General features: G+C 43.8%; 1 protein-coding gene and 1 long non-coding RNA gene across 3 annotated transcripts in view; both read left to right on the forward strand.

Annotated features, from left to right (window-relative positions):
- Positions 1-25,651, forward strand: part of LOC134288220 (uncharacterized) — an 837,108-nt gene that overhangs the window by 421,386 nt on the left and 390,071 nt on the right. The window lies entirely within an intron of this gene.
- Positions 1,331-22,497, forward strand: LOC109413352 (uncharacterized). The gene is made up of 3 exons (XR_009997094.1): positions 1,331-1,424; positions 1,485-2,040; positions 22,369-22,497. It is a non-coding gene; the product is annotated as an uncharacterized LOC109413352 (long non-coding RNA).

Consider the following 25,651-nt stretch of genomic DNA (forward strand, 5'->3'; position numbering starts at 1 on the left):
TTCGTATTTTTTAAATTTCTACTGTTTTTTTTTGCGATTGCAATATTTTACGAATACTTCAAGAATTAGACTGAAAAAAGTTAGGTCCTTAGGGGGCAACTGTAGCAATAAATTCTCGAAAACGTCGGTGAAACCCAAAATATAGATATGTAAAACCACTGCTTCGAGATGTTTTTGGAAGCTAGGTTTCCAAAAATGATCCGAATTTCCTAAGCATCCCCTGGCATAATTATCATATCTTTCCCATAAAAACATCTGTCCTCAACGAACTGAGGCAGATGGGTATTAAGCAGGTGTTTTCAGAATATAATCGTATAATCAACAGAAGCATGCACAATCATTGTCAAGTGATTGAATTATTAAACTATCAATGAAATGACATTTCTCTTGATACACAAATATCGTTTAATTTACTCTGAAAAATGTAATCTTTGGTTTTGTTAAGAAACGTTAAATTGTTTTACAGAACTCAATAAAAACTTTCAAGAGGTTTTAGAGTAACTCGTGTACACCAAAATTAACAAGAAACATCTCTTTATCCAATTGATGAATATTGTATACCTCTCTAGAGAAACAATTGAATCGTTTAGATGTTGTTTTTTTTTTTTAATTTCAATTGGATGAACAATTTTTTTTTGCATTTATGAATAAATTGACAAAACAGTTTTATGGTTTTTGAATGGCAGCTCATATCGAAAAAAAAAAAATATCCCACAAAAACTGTAAATCCATTTTAAAAACAGTGCCAGTGCACCGAAAATCATGAAGTTTAGGAATTCGATTGATTCTCAAGTCAAATTTCATATTATGAAATTATCTCGATACTTTTGGTAACCCAATTACAACTACCCTACACAGCAAAAAATAATGTAAAACGCCCCGACGTAATCATGCTGATGTACTAATAACAGCGACGTAACCGTGATTTTCATATGCAAAATTACACAGGTTGGATGCTAATCTACATCTTTCTTCAAATTACACAAATAAATTTTCACAAGTTTGCATTACGCCATACCTGTGTAATATTCACATGAAGAGAACGTGAATATTACACAGAAACAGCTGCAACCAAGTGGTTCCATTCAATAATGTGTGAAATTACACAGAAGCAATGTCATATTGCTCTTTTTCGATGCGATATTAAATCTAGCAACACTGGACTACTTTGTTGTTATCGGCCCGGTCGGCAAAGCGAGCAGCCATCTTGAAGTAGTCTTTCGTCGATAGAAGTTGAAGAACTTTTATTTTGTTGCATTCTGAAGCATAAAGGCAAGCTTTATTCAAAAGACTAATATTTTAATTTAACTAATTAAACAGTTTTCATTTCAGCGGTGGTAGTCGATGCCGATATGCCTCCAGTGTTTAATAAACATCAATCGTTAGCTTCGAAATCGTACCACTGTAGCGGCCGCAGCTTAATTGTGAGTTTCTTCATTATTTTTCAGTATAATCCGGCTAATTATCACATTTGTTTGTTCCAGTTCCTGGACAGTATGGACCAGATACCATACAAGTGCTCAGACTGCACACCGGGAGACAATCTGCAGGTGGCGAATTACGGGTACTACAAGGTGGGCAAACACTAAGGTGGACGACGGATTCGATTCCAACGAGAGGAGTGCAATGTGTCCTCGCACGAAACCACATACAATTTTGAAAACGCCATGAACAAAACGGAGCGAGTGCGGCATATTGAACCCACGAGCTTATCAGAGAATTTGGAGTCAAGTACGCCGACCCGGCTGGATTCCAAGTTAGTGCCCCAGCCAACTTTTGCATTTTCCCCGGGTCAAAAATCTGCCAGGAAAAGCTATCCGTGCCCTTAACCACCAACGCAAGCCGTGACTGTCAAGTATGATCCCGGCAAATACATGATTCCTACATTTGCCACCGACACGGCATCCTGAGGTCGTCAAAGCCCATTTGGTTTAGAAGCTGGTATTGACTGGTAAACCCCAACCGTGGTCCGTCGTAGTGATCTGTTCAAGCATGAAGGCATGGGAGAAGTTGATTTGCTCGAGGTTCATCAGGATTCTGGTAAGAATTACTACTTATTCTGGGTTCGAAGAAGCGGGTATTGAGAAACACATCTGCACATAAATTATTTTTTATCTGGCCTACAATCTCACTAGTACAAAGCCTGTTCGTTCAGCTCAGTGTTCTTTAAACATTTCCTCAGTTACATTGTTACACATATTAGTTTCCCTTTTCCATGGTTGCTCGTGGCTTCATAGCTCGGCCTTCGTCGAAATCGTCGCGTTGTCGAAATCGGTGTAGTGCAGTGAGCTGGGGAGTTGCAAGAGCAATGCAACGTTCACTCTGATCTGCCCATGGATCACAAATTCCGTGTTCCGATCATCAGGAACAACGGGAAACTTTGGAGTAGGATTGAAAACAACCGCAACTGCAGCATTTTGCCGGGTATTGTTTCATCCGTTACTCCCTCCAAGAGTTACAAGACTCTTCTCCACAATTTCCCCGGGAATCTCTCCGGCAATTATTCAAGAACTTCTCCAGCAGTTCCACCTGACTACCTCCAGGAGTTATGGGAATTTTCTCCAGAATTTCTTCATGGATTTCCAGGAAATTCTCCCCCAGCAGTTCCTCAGGAATCTCTCGAATATATTTTCATGAATTTTTCAGAAAGCAGTAGTTATAAATCCGATGCGTTTTTTCCTTACAAAGCACAAGCTTTCCGCATAAAACAGTGTTTACCAGACTGCATTATCTCAAGTATTTTTATGAGAGATCCTCCAGGATTTTGCTGAGAATTCTTTTAATATTTCCCCGGGAATCTTGCAATTCCATTAAGAATTCTTCCAGGAGTTTTCCCAATAGTTGTCCTCTATTCCGCTAATTCTTCAGAAACCTCTTCAAGCGTTCCACGGAAATTCCTCCAGAATTTTATAGCGAATTTTTTCCAGTAGTTTCGTTGGAATCCCTCCATAGACTCTCCAGGAATTTTACGGAAATTTCTCCAAGAGTTCCACAAGAATTCCTCCAGCATTTATGTGAGACTCTCTCCAAGATTTTTTTCGAAATTTTCACTAATTTCTCCATATTGGCACTGAACCTTCCCTCCAGGAATTTTCTGGAAATTCATCATTTTTATGGACATTCCACCGAGATTTCTCTTAGTATTCTCCGAGGAGTTTCACAGAAATTCTTCCAATATTTGCCTGAGAGTTTAACTAGGATTTTCCCGACCATGATTTAAGAAGTTCTCCGGGAAATCCTTTCGGCAATTCCCAAGAAATTAATTCAAGAGTTTCTTGGAATCCCTTCCAGAAGGTACCCGTGAATTTTCTTCAATAATTTTCCGGAAATCCCTGCAGTAGTTCTTCAGGAGCTCGTTCAACAGTTCCGCGGAAGTTCATTCACATCAGATGATCCCAATAAATTATCTCAGGGAATTCGCTGGAATTCATCCATGGGTTTTTTCGAGGGTTCTTTAGAAATATTACAAGGAGTTCCATGAGAATTCCTATAGAGGATTACCAATAATTCATTAAGAATTTGTGGTAGAATTCCTCCAGAATTTTCTTGAAAGTGTATCCATGAATTCTCTTGAAATTTCCCCATAGTTATTCAGGAAATTTCTAAAAGGAAATTTCTAATAGTATTTCCCCCTCATTCGAGTTCGGGACACTGTTGTGTATTGTAGCAACCGCGTACGCGCTCGGAATACTGTTGTTTTAAGTGGTTTTTCGCGATCTTTTTACCCGGAAAACTTATAAGTTGTGTGCCACCTGGAGTGAACTAGTGCGTACACTAGAATTCCAATTGAAATCGGTGAAGAATTAGTGGAAAAAAGCAGTTCAAAAAGTGTTTCCCCGCGTGGTTCTGACGGCACATATCAATCACATTGCATTGTTTAGCCGACACTCCTGCTGCTGTATAGCTCTGTGACCCGAGTGCAAGGAGTGTTTAAAATAGGAACAAATTGACTTTTTCAGTTGTTAGTGGAAAGTTTTTCTGAGAAGTGCTGAAGTAACCGGAGTCCTTTTTTCGCTCCATATAAGTACTAGTGGTTTCCAACCGACACGCCGCGGACCAAGAAAAGAAGAATCAGTCGTTCACACCGTTTTTTCACGGCCGGCCGGCGCCATGCTGGCTAATGGCCATCCACCCCATCCAGGGGACCCAGGGGGCCCCGGTGGTGGTCATACGAGTACGTGGAATCGACGACATAGTGACTACGCCGGTCCACTACTACCGGATTATATGGACCCAGATGGTACGGCAGGTCAACTGCAGTATCTTAAAATGGAAACAACCACGGGCGCGATGCCACAAGATCCTTTTCTCCTACGTCTGTCTGTAGAAAAGGCAATTGGGAGTCCCATCTTCGGAGCTTTCAAGGAGAACAAGGGATTATCCTACGTTCTGAAGGTGCGAAGTCAGGAACAAGTCAACCGACTGCTTCGCATGACACAGCTCCAGGACAGCACCCCCATTCGAATCTCGGAACACCCTTTCCTGAATCAGAGGAAATGTGTCGTGACAAACCATGATTCCACCGGGCTGACTGACAGTTATCTACTCGAACAACTCTCGAACCAAGGTGTCAAAGAGGTGAAGCGAATCACGCGGAGAACCCCGGACGGCAAACGCGAGAACACAGCCACTGTGATTCTCACCATTAGAGGCACAGTCATTCCAGACCACATTGACTTTGGCTGGTCTCGCTGCAAAACCCGCAAGTACTACCCATCCCCAATGCTGTGTTTCCGTTGCTGGGAGTATGGACATGCTGGTAAGCGGTGTACCAATCCTCAACGCATCTGTGGTCGCTGTTGCAAGGTTCACCCAGAGGACCAGGATGATAGAACTGGAGCAGATCAGATGCGCATGCCAGGATATCAGTGCAAAGAGACACCGTCCTGCAAACACTGCAAATCAACAGATCATTCCGTGTCGAGCCGTAAATGTCCAGTGTATGAAAAGGAAATGTCTATCCAACACATCCGAGTGGACATGGACATTTCGTATCCACAAGCCCGCAGAGAGTACGACGCTCGGCAAGGAGCCAGTCGAAGCAACGGCACATTCTCTGGAGTTGTCAATGCTAGTAAAGACACTGAAATTGAACATTTGAGGAATACAATAACGAAGCTACAGACAGATGCAGAGGCAAGGGAAACAAGGATGGCCGAGATGGAACGAGCTCTGCAGAGTCACACCATTAGCGACCGCCTCGAAACAGCAAAAGACCATGGTACCATCGGAGAGCTGGTAAAACAGGTCGCGGCTCTCACGGAGACGGTCAAAAATCTACAAATTGCACTAGCATCTAAGGACAAACATATCAAACGGCAAAATCGTATCATCTCCGAGCTTCGAGGCAGTCAAAAAGCACCTAGTGAACAAGAAACTCCGACGATTGTTGATGTTGTAGAACCACAGAATCAAATGGAAATCGCTGCCTCTCAAACTTCATCTGAAGATTCTGTAGATGAACGGGTTTCAAATTGGATTTCAAGTGTTCCGGCGAAGAATAAACAGAAACCGATGCACGATAAAACGAATGCCGATAATATGTCCGATCACAGCATAACCTCGACAAAATCTAAAGCGACAGGAACATCCAATGCCACCCAGAACTCAAACCTACCAAAACGAGGCCACTCTGGCTCCGATTACAGTTGCCTCTCTGGCAACTCCAATGCATCCACCGACACCAAGCGGAAACACAAACACCGCAAGAAAGGTGGTAAAACCAAACAATAAAAAGAATAACGGCCTTGCTCAGTCGTCCATAATAACGACCTAATCAAGCTGAGAAAATATTCTCACCTATCATCTTCCCTCCGCAACCAAGCGTAGAAACAGAGAAAACCCACGAGTCGACTGAGCAAACTCACCTACACCTTACGACGCCAACTGCAAATCCAGAATACGAGCTAAACAACACAACGACAACAGGGGCCATGGACAGTCGGGGCCCCGATAGTGCGGACGATACACCCCTACCGGAACTAGCGGATAACCCCCGGCATCCTAGCGGAACTGTTGTCTCCGGGACGCACAAGGGTCATAGTACCTATTCCCCGGATTTCCCAACATACTGTCCGGGCAGCCAGGGCCCCGCCAGTGCGGAAGTCTTGGTCGTACCGGAACTGGCGGACAACCTCTGGCACTCGGTCAGGATTGGAAGAGGGACGCAAAAGGGATTCACATCCTATTCCCCTATGGACATCGAGGGAGACAAGCAACCGAGTACCACAAACCTTGCCCCTGCCACCAGAAAGAGGATGAAGATCGGGACGCCCAATTCCCCGAAGGACGACGAGGGAGCCAAGAATCAGCCTAGACGAAATCCGAGAAGATCCTGCCGCTTTCCCGTACCGAACAGCATATGTGATACTCCGGAAACCCGGAATCAAAGCCCGGGAATGGCAACGATCCGAAACACAAATCCCAGTTCGGCCAGGAATACAACTGTTGATGACCCCGCTACAGAGAGCCAATTCTTCGCACCCCTTGGTCCTGAGATGACGAATGCGCAGCTTTACGATACCTTGCACCGCTCTCGCTATGGCACTCAGGCCGTAATACTGCCTGGATGTTCCAATTACCAGTCCTACGAAAACTTCCAAACCCCAAGACCACCGTATTCACCATCTCAACCGGCGCTGATACCTATTACAGGGACTGTCTCTGGCCGGTCATCCCCCTCGCTGCAGGCCATCAATGGCCGTACTTTTGCCATACAGTGGAATATGAACGGCTTCTTTCACAACCTCCCAGGGCTTGAGATGCTTGTCCGCGACCAGCAGCCAACAGTTCTTGCCTTGCAAGAAATCCACCGGGTAACGCCGGACGCAATGAGTAGAACACTTGCAAATCGTTTCAGATGGTACACCAAAGGCGGCTCTAATGTGTATCGTTCAGTAGCTCTGGGAATAGCTACAGAAATACCAGCCGACGAGATCATTCTTGACACCGACATGCCTATTGTAGCAATACGCCTGTCATGGCCTTTCCCTTTATCAATCGTATCCTTCTATCTTCCGAACGGTAAATTGCCGAATTTCAAAAGGCGAATGGAACAAATTATTCAAGCAATCCCAGAACCGATGATGTTAATGGGGGACGCTAATGGGCACCACCAAGCTTGGGGTGGTCGTCAGAACTGCCCTCGTGGTTCAAATATCTTGAACGTTGCTAATAGGCATCAGCTAGTTCTTCTCAATGATGGATCTCCAACCTTTAAACGTGGAAACACCGAGTCTGCTATAGACATTTCATTAGTCTCGTCGCGCCACGCCAACAGATTCTTCTGGACTGTCGATCAAGATATGCATGGAAGTGATCACTATCCAGTTCTACTATCTCTCACTGGGCACATCGTACCTGAAACGTCTAGGCGCCCCAGGTGGAAATACAGTGAAGCGGATTGGGAAAGTTTTCAAACAGCTGTAGAGAGTAAACACTATGCAACGGCGCCGTCAAACGCAATGGAATTCGTCGACATAATCAGTAGCGCTGCTAAAGACACGATACCTAAAACCAGTTCCAAACCTGGACGACGAGCCTTATACTGGTGGTCGGATGTAACTAAAATAGCGATCAAGGCTCGGCGAAAAGCTCTAAGAGCTTTCAAGAGGCTCCCCGATGATCACCCGGGAAAAAGTGAAGCAAACAGCCGGTACAACGAAGCCCGCAACAGCTGTCGCCAAGTAATACGAGAGGCTAAGGAAAAATCATGGGCTGCTTTCCTGGACGGCATCAACGACAGCCAATCCGCGACCGAAATTTGGGGTAGATTCAACAGCCTACAGGGTAAAAGGCGAACCAAGGGGTTCGCCCTGAAAGTCAACGACACTGTTACTAGAGATCCGACAATCATCGCAGATGCACTGGCGGATCATTTTAAGGATGTTTCGTCCATACAGCGCTATAATAAAACATTCCTCGATCGACACCCGTCTGCAGCAACAGCAATCGAACAATTTTTTGTCCCACCGGATCGGGGACAGAGTTTCAACAATCCTTTCTCCATGAGAGAATTAGTTTTTGCCCTCCAGAAGGCCAGAGGAAAATCTGCTGGTCCTGATGATATTGGATACGAAATGCTGAAAAACCTATCCACATGCGGTAAGCGGTATCTACTTGAAAACATCAATCAGGAATGGACCAACGGAACCTTACCAGAACAATGGAAACATGGATTGGTAGTTCCGATTCCGAAAGGCACCGGACCGACCAATACGGTAAATAACTTCCGGCCTATCACTTTAACCAGCTGTGTAGCGAAAGTGATGGAACGAATGGCAAACCGACGACTGGTTGAATTCCTCGAAACAAACAGAAAACTTGACCCCCGTCAGCACGCATTTCGGCCTGGATTCGGAACCGGAACATACCTGGCCTCCTTAGGTCAGATTCTGGACGATGCAATGAGACGCGGTGAACACGTTGAATTAGCATCTCTGGACTTGGCCAAAGCCTACAACAGGGCCTGGATGCCTGGAGTTCTCCATCAGTTGGCTGGCTGGGGCATTACTGGGAATATGCTGAAATTTCTGCAGAATTACTTGTCACACCGCACTTTTCAGGTTGCAGTCGGTAATCATCGATCAAAAACTGTCTGTGAAGAAACCGGAGTCCCACAGGGCTCGGTCATTGCTGTTACCCTGTTTCTTGTTGCTATGAATGGCGTTTTCGTCGGATTACCTGCGGGCGTTTTCATCCTGGTGTACGCCGACGACATCCTGCTGTTGGTGATGGGTAAGCACCCTAAGATGATTCGCAGGAAGCTACAAGCAGCTGTATCTGCCGTCGGTAGGTGGGCAGCTCGAAACGGTTTTGATATAGCAGCAGAAAAGTGTGCCAGGCTGCACATCTGTGGAAGTAACCACAAACCACCGAAGCAACCAGTGGTCATCAACGGGACTCCAATACCAATGCGGATGGCTTTCAAAATATTAGGAGTGACGCTCGATCGTAGACTAAATTTCCAGAAACACTTCAAAAACACCAAAGACAATTGTAAGAATAGGTTGAATCTTTTAGACTATCGGGCTTTCGTAGGCGATAAGGAAAAACTACGTCTGAACAGTAGAACGACTTGTTTAATAATGATAACAGTAACTAAGCGTAACTAAGACATCTAATGAATAGCAAAGTCAACAGTTCCTTTGATTAGCTTCAACACCCCCTCTTGTTGACGTGCTTGAAGACTCTTCTACAGCAAACCAATCCTTCTGCGAAAATCCTCGAATGTTTTAATAGTCAATGATTTTGTTAAAATGTCTGCTTCTTGATCACAGGTTGGAACATAGTGAATCTTGATTTTTCCTTGTCCTACCGCATCACGAATAAAATGATGTTTCACATCTATATGCTTGACACGTTTTGTTTCTTCTGTTTTTGACATAGCTATAGCACCTTGGTCCTCCGAAACTTGAATTGGAAATACATTCTTCAATGGCATTAGATCATTTAACAATCCACCCAGCCATATTGCTTCACTTGTACAAGAACTCATTGCTACATATTCCGCTTCTGTAGACGACATTGCAACGGTTTGTTGCTTCTTCGATGACCATATTACGGTATTCCCATAAACTTTCATTAGGTATCCGGATACGCACTTTCTATCTATCTCATCACTCGCATAATCGGCATCAGCAAATGCATGAACAGCAGGCAATAGACGATTTTTCTGGTACGTCAATTTCATAGTTTTTGTTCCCTGCAGATACCTTAGAACCCGCTTTGCTTGCTGCCAGTGCTGCTCACCAGCCGCATCTTGAAAACGGGCCAAATATCCAACAATGTAACACAAATCAGGTCTTGTTCCCATCATTATGTACATCAAACCTCCGATCAGCTCTCGATAGGGATTCTTGCATTCGCCACTAAATTTCTCCAAATGAAGGTTAGGTTCAGCTGGGGTCTTGACAGGGTTGCATTGTTCCATTCCAAAATTGAGTAATAGCTTATCGATTTGTCCGGTTTGGGAAAGTGTCATCAGACCTTCTTCCATCTTACGTTCCACTTTGATTCCGAGGAAATGGTGTACCTCGCCCATATCAGCCATTTCAAATTCTTTCTTCAATTTTTCTTGAATATTTCTCACTACTCTTGCATCTTTTCCAGCGATTAATAGATCATCGACGTAGATTACAAGGTACACGGAATTCTCCTTTTCTTCCTTCACATATAGGCAGTAATCGTGACGGGAACGTTGAAAACCAAGACTGACCAAAAATTCATTAAACCGTTTGTTCCAGCATCTTGAAGATTGTTTGAGGCCATACAAGGAACGCTTCAAAAGACACACTTCTCCATTTCCAGTTGGCAGCCCTTCTGGCATGGTCATGTACACCTTTTCCTGCAACTGGCCATTAAGGAAGGCCGTCCTGACATCCATTTGAAACACCAGCAAATCCTCCGTATTAGCTATCGCCAGTAATGTCCTAATAGTTGCCAATTTTGCCACTGGAGCGAAAGTTTCCTCGTAATCCACGTGTTTACGCTGCAGAAAACCTTTTGCCACTAGCCTCGCTTTGTACCTCACAGGATTTCCATCAGCATCCGTCTTGATGGTAAAAACCCACTTGCATGGCACCAACCGCACTGCCTCTGGTCGTTTAACGAATTCCCATGTTTGGTTTTTGATAAGAGATCTCAGTTCGTCATCCACAGCCTTTTGCCAATCTGTTTGATTAGGGTGCCCTTCTATATCCGAGTATTTTGATGGAATCTGTGAATCGTTGACTGCGACAGAAAATGCTCGATAGGAAGAAACAAAATCATGTAACCAACCTGGTCTCCTGCACTCCCGGCCACTAGACCTCGGAACATTCTCCTCTTGAGAGTTCCCATTTGATTGTGGCGGGAGTGCGACTTGTTCTTCTTCCTCGGTGGCTGAAGTGTAGTCCTCATCTGCACATTCTCCATCTACTTGTTCTGGTTGTTCGCAATTCACCACACTAGCTTCAATGTCTGCTACAGAATCAGTTGACGGCGCCTTCGCTTGCATTCTTGGAATTTCAGCAGAAACGGTGATCCCAGGCGGCTGCATCTTATCTTCTTTGTAAGGAAATACCAGTTCATTAAACTTCACATCTCGTGCAACAAACATTCTGCGCTTCTCACGATCCCATAATCGATATCCGTTTGGAGAGTATCCCAACATCATGCATCGCTGTCCAGTTGGATCCAGTTTTCCACGTTTGGGCTTTGGAATCCAGGAAAATCCCAGGCAACCGAAAATGCGTAACTTGCCAACATCAGGTTTCTCTTCATTCCAGAATTCTGCAGGTGTGGCTGAACCTGACAATGCTTCACAAGGACTTCTATTTGTAACATATACGGAATTCAAAATTGCTTCACCCCATAACATCTTTGGAGCACCAGAAGAAACTAACATTGCTCTCATTTTTTCTACTATAGTTCGATTGAACCTTTCGGCTACCCCATTTTGTTGAGGTGTATATCCAACCGTAGATTCTACTTGAATTCCTTTGCTTTCATAGAAAGCTAACTGCTCGTTCGAAAAGTATTCACGGCCCAAATCACATCTTAAATGCTCAATTTTCTTTCCAAATTTAGCTGTGACCATAGCTTCATACACTTTGAAATATTGGAAAACTTCATCTTTGTTGCGCATCAGAAATACAACAGCATAATGGGAAAAATCATCAATAAAGCTTACAAAATAATGTTTTCCGTCGTACGTGGGGGGTGAAATTTTTCCGCATACATCCGTGTGAACTCTTTCCAATACTCGTTTTGTCGCTGGCCTGGAACCATTGAACGGCAGCCTCACCAACTTGCTTTCAGCACAGGGTTCGCAGAAAATTTTCTCGCATTTCTTCAACGTGTCCAATCCTAGAACCATCTCCGATTGCTTCAATTTTTCCAGATTTTTTAATCCAAGATGTCCGTACCTTTGGTGCCACAGCATAGTTTCAGCCTCAGCATCATTTTTCGTCACCAGAGCAGCATCCTTCCTTTCATTCCACATACGCAAGTAGTACAAATTTCCTCGAACTTCAGCTTCTCCCACTATTCGGGTGCCTTGCAGTATTACCGCTCTCTCTGCTTGAAAATCCACCTTTATTCCAACCTTCACGAGTTTCCTCAGAGATAGCAGGTTAAACTTGAGATTTGGGACATAAACCACTTCTCCTACTCTGAATGCCACAGCCTTCCCATTGACTACTGATCTTGCTGATACGGTTCCTCCTTTGGTTGCCCACATACTTTCTCCATCTTTAGCACACTCTATCTTCACAGGTTCCGGTAACTCTTCAAGCACCTCGAATAAATCTTCATCATTGACCATGTGCCGACTAGCACCACTATCTATTATCCATTCCAGTACATTTTCTCCCAAGTTTGTCCTGTCAGAGCTTCTCATCATCAACGCAACTTCCCGATCTATTGGTACTTCAGCAACATGTGCTCTGCCAGTCCTTTCCGAAACCTTCGGGCATTCGAACCGCCTGTGTCCAAATTCACCACAACTAAAGCATTTTCCGGAAAAAACTGATTTCATCCTGCCTCTGAACGCTCCCGATCTTGCTTCATTATTTGAGCTCATAAAACCTTCGTCTCGTCCATTTCGTCCTGATCGTGCAGCTAGAACGGCTTCGCCGTTTACTGTTCCACAAGAATCATCTCGTCCTGCTCTCTTCTGCTCCTCGGCCAGCAATCTTGCTTTAACGATATCGATCTTGAGTTCTTCGTCTTTCAAATTCTCCAAAGCGGTTGTTACAGTATCGTACGATGATGGTAGCGTCATGAACAGCTGACTAATAACATCCTTGTCACACATTTTGGATCCAGCATTCTTCAATTGGCGAACTAATTCATCGAACTTGCAGAAATGTTCCTTCAATGATCCTCCTTCCGGCATTTTGAGATTGTGCAGACAGCGGCGAATATAATTCAAAGCAGCAAATCCAGTTTTTCCAAACGTCCTCTTCAAGCTATTCCACATTTCTTTGGCTGATTCCATATCTCGTACGTGTTCCAAATGACTATCCGCAATGTAAGATACGATCAACGCCTTAGCTTTTTCATTACGTTCTTCATAACTTGATTTCACGTCAGCCGTAGCTTCGTCCGCTGGTGGATCATCAACGATTGCCTTCTTTACTCCATGCGCTGCCAGTTGCGTTTCGACTCGGAACAGCCAAGTATCGAAACCTTCTCCAGAAAATTGCGTAATTCCTGCCTTCTGTGCCGTAGACGCCATCCGATAAACTTCTCATCAACTCTTTCTTTTCGCAAAAACGTAGAACCGGGCCCACAACCTTTAGACTATCGGGCTTTCGTAGGCGATAAGGAAAAACTACGTCTGAACAGTAGAACGACTTGTTTAATAATGATAACAGTAACTAAGCGTAACTAAGACATCTAATGAATAGCAAAGTCAACAGTTCCTTTGATTAGCTTCAACAAATCTCATCAGAGCGATATCTAGCAGACGCACACGCAGCGACAGGACTACCAGATTCCGTGTAGCCGAGGCCATCATCGTAAGTAGAATCTTCTACGGCATTGAAGTCACTTGCCGTGCCTCAGATGAACTTCTCCGCACACTTGAACCGACGTTCAATAAGACCATCAGAATAATCTCCGGTTTGTTGCCATCTACACCAGCTCCAGCAGCTTGCTCGGAAGCAGGCATCTTGCCTTTCGAGTTCAAACTAGTCCTCACCATTTGCAGCCGCGCGATCAGTTTCCTGGAGCGTACCAAAAATAGCAGGACCGTTGGCTTCCTTTCTAATCAAGCCAATCGTGTCCTGGAAACCCTGTGCAATTACCGGCTCCCCCCGGTGGCTGCGCTCCACCGCATCGGGCCAAGAAGCTGGTTAGCGAAGAATCCCATCGTCGACAATTGCATAAAAATTAAATTTGGAAAAAATGCTAACCCCGGTCAAGTGCAGGCCCATTTCAAGGAGCGAATCAACAGGAAGTACTCCCTTGCGGATATAAGATTCACAGACGGATCTAAAAGAAATAATATGGTGGGCGCTGGCATTTTTGGAAATGAGATCAGTGAATCTCACAAACTGCCGAACATATGTTCCGTCTTTTCGGCGGAAGCAGCAGCGATTTTCAGAGCGGTGTCTCTACCGAGCGCTGTCCCAATTCTGGTGGTTACCGATTCAGCGAGTGCGTTGCAGGCCATCGAATCTACAACAAATAGACACCCGTTTATACAATGGATACAACGCGCACTGGAAGAAGGGAACAAAGATGTTTCCTTCATCTGGGTACCTGGTCATTGCGGCATACAGGGTAACGAAAAGGCGGACACATTGGCAAACCTTGGCCGGCACAGTCGCCTGTTGACACCAAAATCACCAGCTGATGACGTACGACTATGGATCAAGAACATTGTCTGGGATTCCTGGTCCCAGCGCTGGCATCGAGACCGAATAAGTTTTGCTAGAAAAATTAAACCAACCGTTGAGCGATGGCCAGATCTAATATCCCGAAGAGAACAGGTAGTCCTCTCTCGGCTACGTACGGGCCATACCAGAGTTTCACACAATATGGGAGATACAAGGGGCGGATTCAGAACATCTTGCGATAGTTGTAACACCCATAACTCTGTTGAACACTTTGTGGCAAACTGCCCAACTCTGCAACACCTTCGAATCAAGTATAATATTACGTGTATCCAGGAAGCACTCGGCCACGACAAAGTTAGACAAACCGTTCTACTAAGTTTTCTGAAAGATGCCAAGCTATACGACGCTATATAGCCGGAATCACAACGAACAAATCCCAAGAAGACCTCAGCAAGCACATGGACAAGATATGGACACCGGAATTCAAATGGAGTTTCTTCAAAATTTAGAAAATGATAATATGAATGGTTTTACCTTAAAAGAGCCCCATCTGGACTCTTAATTCATTTGATCTGAGATCGTAAAAATAATGAATTGTAATTATATTATCGAATTGCCAGTCCCTTTCCCCCTGGTTTTTCAACCAGTTTCCCATCCCAAAAATACCCACTGCTCTCACTATTATGAGATGAACCAGCCTAGGGCTGAAAATCTCAAAAATAAAGACAAAAAAAAAAAAAAGTATTTCCCCAAAACCTGAGGCATTTATGTAAAATCCCTCCAATATATCGCTAGTATATCTCCCAAAAATTCCCCTAGGAATTCCAGAAAAAATTCTCTAAGTTTCTCGAGAATTCCTTTTAGAGTTCCTCTAGAATTCCTCCAGGAAATCCTCGGGTATTCAGAAGTTCTCTAGGAGTTCCTCGGATATTCTTACAGGAGTTCCTCGGGTATTCATCCATGAGTTCCTCGAGAATTCCTTTAGGAGCTCCTTGGGGATTCCTCCAGGAGCTCCTCGGGGATTCCTCCTAAAGTTCCTCGGGCATTCCTCCAGGAATTTCTCGGCAATTTCTCCAAAAGTTTATCGGGGATTTCGCCAGAAGTTTCTCTGGAATTCCTCCAGGAGTTTCCCGGAAATATCTCCAGGAGTTCCTCGGATATTCCTCCATTATTTCCTCGGGAATTCTTCCAAGGAGTTCCTAGCGAATTCCTCCAGGAGTTCCTCGGAAATTCCCATGGAAATCCCTTCAAGAGTTCTTTTGAAATTACTCCAGGAGAGCCTCGGGAATTCCTCCAGGAGTTCATCGGGTATTCTTCCAGAAATTCATCGGGAATTCCTCCTGGAGTTACTCAGAAATTTCTCCTGGCTGTCCTCTGAATTCCTCCGGGAGTTCCTCCAGCAGTTCCAAATTACTCCAGGAGTTCCTCGGAAATTCCTCTGGGAGTTTCCTAGAAATATCTCCAGGAGGTCTGCGGATATTCCTTCACCAGTTCCTCGCGAATTCCTCCAGGAGTTCCTCGAAAATTCCTCCTGGAATTTCTCGGGAATCCTTCCACGAGTTTCTCAGAAATTCCTCCAGGAGTTTTGGGGAATATCATCAGAAGTACCTCGAGAATTCCTCCAGGAGTTCCCCGGAAATATCTGCAGGAGTTCTTCGCGAATATCTCCAGAAGTTCCTCGAAAATTCGTTCAGGATTTCCTCAGAAATTCCTCCAGGAGTTTCTTGGAAATTTCTCCGAGAGTTCCTCAGAAATTTCTTTGGAATTTCCTCTTGCTCTTCCTCGGGAATTCATCCAGGAGTTTCTCGGGAATTACTTCAGGATTTCCTCGGCAATTCCTCCTGGAGTTCCTCGGGAATTCTTCCTGAAGTTGCTCGGAAATTCTTCCTGAAGTTCCTCGGGAATTCCTCCTGAAGTTTCTTGGGAATTCCTCCTGGAGTTTCTCAGGAATTGCTCCAGGAGTTTCTCGGGAATTCCTCCAAGAGTTCCTCGGGAATTCTCCAGAAGCTCCCTATAAATATCTGCAGCAGTTCTTCGGGAATATCTCCAGAAGTTCGTTGGGAATTCTTCCTGGAGCTCCTTGAATATTTCTCCGGGAGCTCTTCAGGAATTTCTCAAGAATTTCCTCGAGTATTTATCCAGAAGTTCCTAGGAATTTTTCATCAATAATTCCTCTGAAATTCCTCCAGGAGTTCTTCGGGAGTTGCTTCAGGAGTTCCTCAGGAATTGCTCCAAAAGCTCCTCGAGGATTCCTCTAGGGAATGTCCCCAGAAGTTCTTCGTGAATTCCTCCTGGAGTTCCTTGAAAATTTCTCCGGGAGCTCTTATGGAATTTATCAAGAATTTTCTCTGAAATTTCTATTTTTCCCCAGGAGTTCCTCGGGAATTCCTCCAGGAGTTACTTGGAAATTTCTCCGGGAGCTCCTCAGAAATTTCTTTGGAATTTCTTCATGCTCTTCCTCGGGAATGCATCCAGGAGTTTCTCGAGAATTACTTCAGGATTTCCTCGGCATTCCTCCTGGAGTTCCTCGGGAATTCTTCCTGAAGTTCCTTGGGAAATCCTCCTGGAGTTCCACGGGAATTCCATCAGTTCCAAGTTGCACCCAGAGTTTCTCTGAAATTCCTCTAGGAATTCCTTCTGAAGTTCCTCGGGAATTTCTCCTGGTGTTCCTCTGAATTCCTCCAGGAGTTCCTCAGAAATTCTTTCATCAGTTCCAAGTTGCTCCCAGAGTTCCTCTCAAATTCCTCTAGGAGTTCTTCGGGAATTCCTTCTGGAGTTCCTCGGGAATTGCTTCAGGAGTTCCTCAGGAATTGCTCCAGTTCCATTCCATCAGCTCCCAGGTGCACCCAGAGTTCCTCTGAAATTTCTCTAGGAGTTCCTCGGAAATTCCTTCTGAAGTCCTCAAGAAATTATCCTGGTGTTACTCTGAATTCCTCCAGGAGTTCCTTAGAAATTCTTCCATCAGTTCCAAGTTGCTCTCAGAGTTCCTCTGGAATTCCTCCTGAAATTCCTCGGAAATTGCTTCAGGAGTTCCTCAGGAATTGCTCCAGAAGCTCCTCGAGCATTCCTCTAGGGATTCGTCGGAAATTCTCTAGGAGCTCCCCAGAAATATCTGCAGCAGTTCTTCTGGAATATCTCCGGAAGTTCCACGTCAATTCTTTCTGGAGTTTCTTGAAAATTTTTCCGGGAGCTTATCAGGAATTTCTCAAGAAGTTCCTCGAGGATTCATCCAGGAGTTCCTACGATTTTTTCATCAAGAGTTCCTCTGGTATTCCTCCAGGAGTTCCTCGGAAAATCCTCATGAAGTTCCTCGGAAATTCCTCGAGGAGTTCCTCGGTAATTCTTCCTGAAGTTCTCCGAGTATTCCTCAAGGAGTTCCTACAAGAGTTTCTCGGAAATTCCTTCTGGAGTTCCTCGGGGATTCTTTCAAAAGTTCCTCGGGAATTTCTCCTGAAGTTCTTCGGAAATTCCTCCAAAAGCTCTTCTGAAATTCCTCCAAGAGTTTCTCGGGAATTCCTTCAGAAGTTCCTCGGAAATCCAACCAGAAGTTCCTCAGCAATTCCTCAGCAGTTCCTTAGAAATATCTCCAGAAGTTCTTCGGGAATTTCTTCAGAAGCCCTTTGGAAATTCCTCATGGAGTGCCTCTGAATTGCTGCAGAAGTTCTTCGGGAATTGCTTCAGGAGCTCCTCGGGGATTCCTCCTGAAGTTCCTCAGAAATTCCTTCAGGAGTTTTTTGGGAATTTCTTCAGAAGTTCCTCTGAATTTCCTCTAGGAGTTTCTCTGGAATTGGGTTCTTTGGGGGGTCCAGATTATTTCACAATCAGATTCTCCGCCCAAAAATTAGTCGAAATCCAAAATTTCTTAATTTTTGGAGTTTGGGAACTGTTTTTAAAATGCATTTAAAGTTTGTATGGGAACATTTTTTGTTCGGGTTGAACTGTCATTTTATCGATAGAGCTGTCATTCTATTCACGAAAATTAAAACTGTTTTGTTAATTAAGCCATCAAAACAATGGTATTGGAATCCAATAAAATCACGTTATACTCAGAAAAGTGAGCTCTTTCGGTAAGGCTATAATCAATAGCAGTATTTTATTCACTAAACAACCCAATTCCTCAAAGAGTTCGTTGGAAATTCTTCCAGGAGTTCCTCGGGAATTGCTACAGAAGTTGCTCGGGGATTCCTCGGAAATTCTCCTGGAACTCCCCAGAAATATCTGCAGGAGTTCTTCGGGAATATCTCCAGAAGTTCCGCGTTAATTCCTTCTGAAGTTCCTTGAAAAATTTTCCGGGAAGTTCTCAGGAATTTCTCAAGAATTACCTCGAGGATTTATCCAGGAGTTCCTAGGAATTTTTCATCAAGAGTTCCTCTGGTATTCCTCCAGGACTTCCTCAGAAACTCCTCCAGGAGTTTCTCGGAAATTGCTTCAGGAGTTCCTCGGAAATTTTTCGAGAATTTCCTCGAAGATTTATCCAGGAATTCCTTGGAAATTTTCACCAAGAGTTCCTCTTCCTGAGGTTCTCCGAGAATTCCTCAAGAAGTTCCTAAAAGAGTTTCTCGGGATTCCTCCTGGAGTTCCTCGGGAATTTTTCCAAGAGTTCCTCGAGAATTCCTCAAGGAGTTCCTTGGGAATTCTTCCAGAAGTTCTTCGGGAATTCCTCCTGAAGTTCTTCGGGAATTCCTCCAAAAGCTCTTCTAAAATCCCTCCAAGAATTCCTCGGAAATTCAACCAGAAGTTCCCCAGCAATTCCTCCATCAGTTCCCCGGGAATATCTTCAGAAATTCCTCGGGAATTTCTTCAGAAGTCCCTTGGAAATTCCTCCTGTAGTTCCTTTAAACAGCTGCAGGAGTTCTTCGGGAATTGCTCCTGGAGCTCCTCGGGGATTCCTCCTGAAGTTCCTTGAAAATTCCTCTAAGAATTTCTTGAAAATTCCTTCAGTAGTTCCTTAGGAATTTCTTCAGAAGTTCCTCTGAATTTCCTTTAGGAGTTTCTCTGGAATTCTTCAAAGAGTTCTTCGGGAATCGCTTCAGGAGTTTCTCAGGAATTACTCCAAAAGCTGCTCGGGGATTCCCCGGAAATTCTGCAGGAGCTCCCTAGAAATATCTGCAGGAATTCTTCGAGAATATCTCCAGTAGTTCCTCGTGAATTTCATCAGGTGTTCCTTGAAAATTTCTCCGGGAGGTTCTCAGGAATTTCTCAAGAATTTCCTCGAAGATTTATCCAGGAGTTCCTTGGATTTTTTCACCAAGAGTTCCTCTTCCTGATGTTCTCCGAGAATTCCTCAAGGAGTTCCTAAAAGAGTTTCTCAGGATTCCTCCTGGAGTTCCTCGGGAATTTTTCCAAGAGTTCCTCGAGAATTCCTCAAGGAGTTCCTTGGGAATTCTTCCAGAAGTTCTTCGGGAATTCCTCCTGAAGTTCTTCGGGAATTCCTCCAAAAGCTCTTCTGAAATCCCTCCAAGAATTCGTCGGAAATTCAACCAGAAGTTCCCCAGCAATTCCTCTATCAGTTCCCCGGGAATATTTTCAGAGATTCCTCGGGAATTTCTTCAGAAGTCCCTTGGAAGTTCCTCCTGTAGTTCCTTTGAACAGCTGCAGGAGTTCTTCGGGAATTGCTCCAGGAGCTTCTCGGGGACTCCTCCTGAAGTTCCTTGGAAATTCCTCTACGAATTTCTTGAAAATTCCTTCAGAAGTTCCTCTGAGTTCCTCTAGGAGTTTCTCTGGAATTCTTCAAAGAGTTCCTCGGGAATCGCTTCAGGAGTTTCTCAGGAATTACTCCAAAAGCTGCTCGGGGATTCCTCGGAAATTCTCCAGGAGCTCCCCAGAAATATCTGCAGGAATTCTTTGAGAATATCTCCAGTAGTTTCTCGTGAATTTCATCAGGAGTTCCTTGAAAATTTCTCCGGGAGGTTCTCAGGAATTTCTCAAGAATTTCCTCGAAGATTTATCCAGGAGTTCCTTGGATTTTTTCACCAAGAGTTCCTCTGAAATTACTCCAGGAATTCCTTGGAAATTCCTCCTGAAGCTCCTCTGAATTCCACCAGGAGTTCCCCAGGAATCCCTCAAGCAGTTCCTCAGGAATATCTCCAGAAGTTCCTAGGGAATTGCCCAAGGAATCCCTCGGAAATTCCTCTTGGAGTTCCTCGGGAGTTGCTGCAGGGAATTGCTCCAGCAGCTCCTCGAGGATTCTTCCAGGAATTCCTCGGCAATTCCTCCAAGAATTTCTTAAAAATTCCTTCAGGAGTTCCACGGGAATTTCTTTAGCAGTTCCTCGAAATTTCCTCCAGGAGTTCTCAGTAAACATCATCAGGAGTTCCTTGGGATTTCCTTCAGGAGTAGAATTTTCCTCGGAATTGCTACAGGAGTTCCCCGGAAATTGCGACAGAAGTTCCTCGGTAATTGCTCCAGAAGTTCCTCTGGTATTACTCCAGGAGATCCTCGAGAATTGTTCCAGCAGTTCTGTGAGAATTGCTTCAGGAGTTCCTTGGGAATACCTTCAGGAGTTCCTCAGTAATTGCTCCAGAGGTTTCTTTGGAACCTCCTGGATGAATTTCCGTGGAACTCCAGGAGGAATTCCCGAGGAGCACCTGAAGGAATTGTAGTGAACCTGCGGGAGAAATTCATGGGGAACTCCTGGAGGAATATCCTTGAAACTCCTAAATGAATTACCGGGGAACTCCTGAGAATACTGCCGTGGAATTCCCAAGAAAAACTGGATGCATTTCCGAGGAGCTACTGGAGGATTTTCCGAGGAGCAACTTGTGGAGGAACTCTTGACACTTTCGTCTCGGTTGAAATCCGAAGTTTCCCCACACGCGACAATCGAGTTTTCTCCAATTCCTAACCTAACGTCGGACGTAGTGCGCTGGGCAGCGGTCCGGGCCTCCATCCAGCGCGCTTTGCCGACGCACGGTTTAAGAGAAACATCGATTTCCGCGTGTCAAAAATTTCCGATTTTCAACTGCCCGAACGATAGAATTCCCGAGGAACTCCTGAAGGAATTCCCTAAAAACTCCTTGAGGAATTTCCATGGAACTTCTGGAGCTCCTGAAGGATTTCCAGTGGAACTGCTAGAGAAGTTCCCGAGGAATACCTGAAGAAATTCTCGAGGTACTTCTGGAGGAATTCCCGAGAAACTGTTGGAAGAACTCCCGAGACACTCCTGGAGAAATTCTTGTGGAACTCCTGCAAGACTTTACACGAAATTTCTGAAGGAATCCCAGAGAAGCATCTGCAGCAATTCCCGAAGAACTCCTGCATATATTTCCGGGAAAGGAATAACCTTAGAACTCCAGGAATAATCCTTGAGTAACTCCTGGACGAATTCCTGGGAAGCTCTTGGAGGAATTCCCGGGAAACTCCTGGAGAAATTACCGAGGAACCCCTGGAGAAATTCCCGAGGAACTCCTGAGAAATTTCCCGGGAAACTTCTGAAGGTGTATCCTTTAAACTTCTGGTTGAATTAACGGGGCACTCCTAGAAATACTACGGTGGAGGACCTGGAGGTATTCCCGAGGGACTCTCGAGCAACTCCTGGAGGAATTCCCAAGGAACTCTTGAAAGAATTCCCGAGGAACTCCGGCAGGACTTCCCGAAGAACTCCTTGAGGTATTCCCAAAGACCTCCCACAGAAATTCCTGGAGAAACTCCTGCATAAATATCCGAGGAAGGAATAACCTTGGAATTCTTGGATGAATCAGCGTAGAGCTCTGGAAAGAGCTTCTGGAAAAATAGGACCAATCGGTTAAGTACTAGATTTGTAGTAATGAGCTAAATTTTTGTATGGTGAGAAGGTAAATTCTCCGGCTCTGCAATGAAATGGCACAAAAAGTGTGGATATTATGATTCCTTGCCTAATTTGATGTTGTTTGAGCACATTAAGCAACTACTGGCACAATTGATTTCCAAAACAGGCACCGAGATTACACTAGGAAAACATCTTACTCTTGCTTTGACTAATTTCTACAAAATTAGTTATTTAATCCAAATTTAATCAAACAATTATGAATGCTAATGATTATTATCCAGTATTTGTATATTTCAGAATGACGACGTCGCTGTTTTCAAGCAGTACTTTATGCACCGCTGCCGTCAGAATTGTCCCCCAGCTATTTTGTGCCCGCAGAACCAGCTTGAATTATATATTATATAATAATGATTCTTATCGATTCTTATAAGTGTCGTGAACCGAGGAACGGTTCACGGATCATTTTGTACGGAAGTATTCCGTAATTTACCCATCCGCAGGGCAATTCACACGAACAACACAACCGTCTTCGTACACATCCATTTTTAGACTGAATTCTTGCGTGCTCGCGCGCGAGCACAAACCTGTTTGAACACACTTATTTCTGACTAACAATAATCTGCCAACTCGTAACCCACAGAAATAAATAAACAGTTAATATTTTATTCCATGACATCTTATTCCTACATTCACCTTCACCTCTACTCTCTAGTGAATGTTATATTCATCAACATATGAGAATATTTAAAGCATACAACATACAATAATTCAGACAATGCTTACAATAATACTTAAAATACATTATCAACTAAAAAATACCTTGTTTAAACACATCCTTAATACATCACAATTAACATTTTAAAGCACCACTCATCTAGTTCTATCTCTTGTTGAATATGTTTTATTCGTTTCAGCTTACCAGACTCAAACTTATTTTAAGCAGCAAAACCAGTAAAACATTCAACAACTTCCTCGACAGTTCGCAATTTATACGTTCTAACACACCTCAACGAGCTCTGTCAGAAAATCACATAAGCAGCAAAACCAGTAAAATATTCAATAACTTCCTCGACAGTTCGCAATTTATACGTTCTAACACACCTCAACGAGTTTTGTCTGATCTTTGGCATGCTATGTTGGGTTGAGCTTACCAGGCTCAAAAAATCACATAAGCAGCAAAACCAGTTAAATATTCAACAACTTCTTCTACAGTTCGCAATTTATACGTTCTAACACACCTCAACGAGTTCTGTCTGATCTTTGGCATGCTATGTTGGGTTGAGCTTACCAGGCTCAAAAAATCACATAAGCAGCAAAACCAGTAAAATATTCAACAACTTCCTCGACAATTCGCAATTTATACGTTCTAACACACCTCAACGAGTTCTGTCTGATCTTTGGCATGCTATGTTGGGTTGAGCTTACCAGGCTCAAAAAATCACATAAGCAGCAAAACCAGTAAAATATTCAACAACTTCCTCGACAGTTCGCAATTTATACGTTCTAACACACCTCAACGAGTTCTGTCTGATCTTTGGCATGCTATGTTGGGTTGAGCTTACCAGGCTCAAAAAATCACATAAGCAGCAAAACCAGTTAAATATTCAACAACTTCTTCTACAGTTCGCAATTTATACGTTCTAACACACCTCAACGAGTTCTGTCTGATCTTTGGCATGCTATGTTGGGTTGAGCTTCCCAGGCTCAAAATCACATAAGCAGCAAAACCAGTAAAATATTCTACAACTTCCTCGACAGTTCGCAATTTATACGTTCTAACACACCTCAACGAGTTCTGTCTGATCTTTGGCATGCTATGTTGGGTTGAGCTTACCAGGCTCAAAAAATCACATAAGCAGCAAAACCAGTAAAATATTCAACAACTTCCTCGACAGTTCGCAATTTATACGTTCTAACACACCTCAACGAGTTCTGTCTGATCTTTGGCATGCTATGTTGGGTTGAGCTTACCAGGCTCAAAAAATCACATAAGCAGCAAAACCAGTAAAATATTCAACAACTTCCTCGACAGTTCGCAATTTATACGTTCTAACACACCTCAACGAGTTCTGTCTGATCTTTGGCATGCTATCACAGACAAACAGACGTAACACTCTTCAAAACGGCTTGGCACATGCATTTAACGATCAATTCAAATTTCATTTGGTTTGCGCGATCGTTCCACCAGATGCGCTAGTGTTCGATCGCTTTGACGTTTGCCAGTGTACACGTTGCTTAATGATGCAAACGAAAATTATAGGCAATTTGTGTAGTAGTGTGCGTGTCAACAAAACGTCAAATTGAAATCCATCATGGTCGACAGTGTCACGCGCGGTTCTACCAACAGGTGGCAGTGTGCTCATGAAAATGACACCGGGCAAAAGTTTTTGATGAATTTCCTCTTAGAGTTACGTCTGTTTGTCTGTGATGCTATGTTGGGTTGAGCTTCCCAGGCCCAAAATCACATAAGCAGCAAAACCAGTAAAATATTCAACAACTTCCTCGACAGTTCGCAATTTATACGTTCTAACACACCTCAACGAGTTCTGTCTGATCTTTGGCATGCTATGTTGGGTTGAGCTTCCCAGGCCCAAAATCACATAAGCAGCAAAACCAGTAAAATATTCAACAACTTCCTCGACAGTTCGCAATTTATACGTTCTAACACACCTCAACGAGTTCTGTCTGATCAGGCACCGAAATTATCTGATAGAAGGTGATACTATCAATTATCTGATAGACCACTGATACTATCAATTTGAGCTACTGATACTATCAGTTCTTTTCTATCAGTGATAGTATCACTGATAGAACGGGTTCTATCAGGGATAGAAAAAATAGAGATAGTATCTCTATCAGTAAAAATAGTGATAGAGATACTATCAGTAAAACTTCTATCAATTGATAGAGATAGAAGTTCTATCTCTATCAATTGATAGACTGATAGAAAGAAAATTGTTGGACAATGAGCAAGACGCATCATAAGCCGTCATAAAATATTAGGTTCTGAATAGACATTATGAAACCCATGCAATATAGGTATTTTCGGAACGGGCTCGAAGAGTAGAAGCCAAAAATCGATGTCCGCCGCCATTTTGAAATCAAAGATGGCGGCCATCGGATTTCAAAAACTGTTGTAAACCCATGCAATATGGGTATTTTCGGAACGGGATCGAAGAGTAGAAAACGAAAATCGATGTCCGCCGCCATTTTGAAATCCAAGATGGCGGCCATCGGATTTCAAAAAATGTTGTAAACCCATGCAATATGGGTATTTTCGGAACGGGCTCGAAGAGTAGAAAACGAAAATCGATGTCCGCCGCCATTTTGAAATCCAAGATGGCGGCCATCGGATTTCAAAAAATGTTGTAAACCCATGCAATATGGGTATTTTCGGAACGGGCTCGAAGAGTAGATGTCGAAAATCGATGCCCGCCGCCATTTTGAAATCCAAGATGGCGGCCATCGGATTTCAAAAAATGTTGTAAACCCATGCAATATAGGTATTTTCGGAACGGGCTCGATGAGTAGAAGTCGAAAATCGATGTCCGCCGCCATTTTGAAATCCAAGATGGCGGCA

This window comes from Aedes albopictus, chromosome 2, assembly GCF_035046485.1.
Source record: "Aedes albopictus strain Foshan chromosome 2, AalbF5, whole genome shotgun sequence".
In the NCBI taxonomy this organism is placed as follows: Eukaryota; Metazoa; Arthropoda; class Insecta; order Diptera; family Culicidae; genus Aedes; species Aedes albopictus.